This window comes from Tinamus guttatus, unplaced genomic scaffold, assembly GCF_059628265.1.
Source record: "Tinamus guttatus ecotype Peru unplaced genomic scaffold, ASM5962826v1 Tinamus_guttatus_pri_ptg000107l, whole genome shotgun sequence".
NCBI lineage: Eukaryota > Metazoa > Chordata > Aves > Tinamiformes > Tinamidae > Tinamus > Tinamus guttatus.
The window spans coordinates 612,841-615,000 of record NW_028288641.1 but is presented as its reverse complement, the minus strand read 5'-3'; the positions used below and the strand labels follow the sequence as shown (position 1 = coordinate 615,000).

At 38.4% G+C, this 2,160-nt stretch overlaps 1 protein-coding gene across 6 annotated transcripts in view; it reads left to right on the top strand.

The window, feature by feature from the left end:
- TNRC6A (trinucleotide repeat containing adaptor 6A) overlaps window positions 1-311 on the top strand; it is a 42,925-nt gene extending 42,614 nt beyond the window's left edge. For all 6 annotated transcript variants that reach the window (XM_088520974.1, XM_088520973.1, XM_088520969.1 and 3 more), the window contains one exon: window positions 1-311. This exon is cut by the window's left edge and continues 603 nt beyond it. The gene's annotated coding sequence lies outside the window, so the exon portion shown is untranslated.
- Window positions 312-2,160: the final 1,849 nt, after the last annotated feature.

Genomic DNA, 2,160 nt, shown 5'->3' with positions numbered 1-2,160 from the left:
ATAAAACTGCTTGGAATGAGCTCATTTGTGTATATTCATCATGTTTATTCTTTGAATTCCATTTTTTCTTTTTTTTTCTTTTTGCATTTGCTGATGATGTTGGAGTATGAGCTTTTTTAACTTTGCACTGAATGATGTTCTCTCTGTCTAATCGGCAATATCGGGGAGGCAGCAGTTCACGTGTAAATGTTTACTCAAGGATGTTCTTAACAAACAGTGTGCGCTCTCTACTATGCCTTGATGTATGCCTACCTTATTGTGGTATTGTGGCGTTTAAAGATCGAGTTATGATACTGACTTAGGATTATGAATGAAAGTATTGCACCAGTTTTTTCATGTATAAAACTAAAGAATTTAGCTCTACAGTTTAAAAAACTGTGGCCACAGCTGTGACTTGCAACCCAGCCTGCAAGCCAGGGGGGTCCTGCACTTTCAATAGGCTTTCAATTTTGTTTTGGGGGTGCCCATGTTGGGACCTTCTTGTTTACAGAATATTTTTTTTTGTTTTTTGAGAAAAATGTTTACTCTTCCATCATTTTAAAAATTTTTAAAAAGACAAAAAAAATTGAGAATGAAAAAGATGCTTTCTATCTCTGGGAATAATGAACAGTGTTTGGCCATGTCCTTTTGTTTTCTATTCCTGTATCCTAAATCAAAGAGCATGGCTCTCAGGAAAACCAGTTCCCCAGTAAAAACTCCTTGTAGTTTCTTATAGGAAAAAAACTCAACTTTTAGCACTGATAATACTTATTGCTCTGTAAGACTTTTCTCTGCCAAAAAAAAAAAAAAAAAGAAAAAAGAAGAAAAAAAAACACGCTTCAAGCTGGAGTTTGACATACTGCTTTCTGACGCTGTCTTTTTATTAGTGAGTGGTGGTGGTTTGCTAATAATCTGTAGTTATACGATTTTTTTGTAATCCCATCGAGTGGCTCCGTTCCTGCTCTTGTGACTGTGTTAACGTTTAACTGTCGTACCTTAAAGCCGAACTGAGTAACTATGCATACTGTAACCAAGTTCTTGGGCTTACAGAATTGTTTGTTGTATAAAAGTTTTAAATGTTTAAAAAGTTCTCGCAAATACTTTCTTGCAAAAGTAACGAGTTACATCTTTTTGCCACAAAAGGTATTATATAAAGCTTGTTTAGTCGATGAATGAAAGACTAGGCAAGGGTAAAAATTTTAACAGTGCAGAAATCGCCATCATTTCATTGCCTTGATTCTAACTGTTTGTGTCCGAAGATGCAAAAGAAGTCAGTGGCTTTTAATGTTTACAAATAGAATGTGATTGTAAAATGTACAGTTTGGTTGTGTTTGAATTATGAAGTTTCTCCAGATATTAATAAATCATGATGTTTTTGGCTGCTCAGCATATAACTGTCTATTTTTTGTGACTTTATTTGTAGGCTGTTTTCTATACAATGAAAATATCAAATATGATAGCTCTGTATTCCCATAGTTTGGTTTTCTTTTAGCAAAATGATTTTTTTTCTTAATGAACAAATCTGCATTTTATTCTAGCAAAAATCTCCCTCAACGTGCCCATTATGAGATGAGAATATAAGTGTAGAAAACTGCAGCTTGCTTTTCCTTTTCTATTCGAGCACCTTTGGGATCCTGTTGCCCTCATCCTCGATATACTTCGAATGCCCCATTCTCAATGACCCCACCATTTGTGCCCAGCTAGATGCTCAAGAGGACACTTGCAAATAAGGAGAGCATTTTGGAAAATAAACTTTAATGCTTAAAATGTACTGGTGTTTAAATTTATACCTCATTTACATTAATCATGATGAACAATGCAGCAGCGCTTAAGTTGTATTTCACTCTTCACAGTGGCTTAGCTTGTTCTGAAATGGCTGTAGGGCAGACCATGTATGTACATAGTATGACGTGACTTCAGAACCTGTTAGATTTCTTTTCGAGCTGCGGATGTCAGTCGTTGGCCCCGTCGATGCCAGCAGCGTGTGCTCCTCCACGGCTCCGCGACGGCCCCGCGCCCGCCCGCGCGGCCTCGAGGACTCCTCGGCGAGGGGAGCCGCCGTCGCCCGCGTTGATTGTACTGTCCAAGTGTTTGAAACCCCCTCACTGAGCTTGTTATGTGGAAATAAAACGTGGTTGGTTTTAACGCTGACGCTGGTGCCTCGTGTCCGTCCGTCCGTCC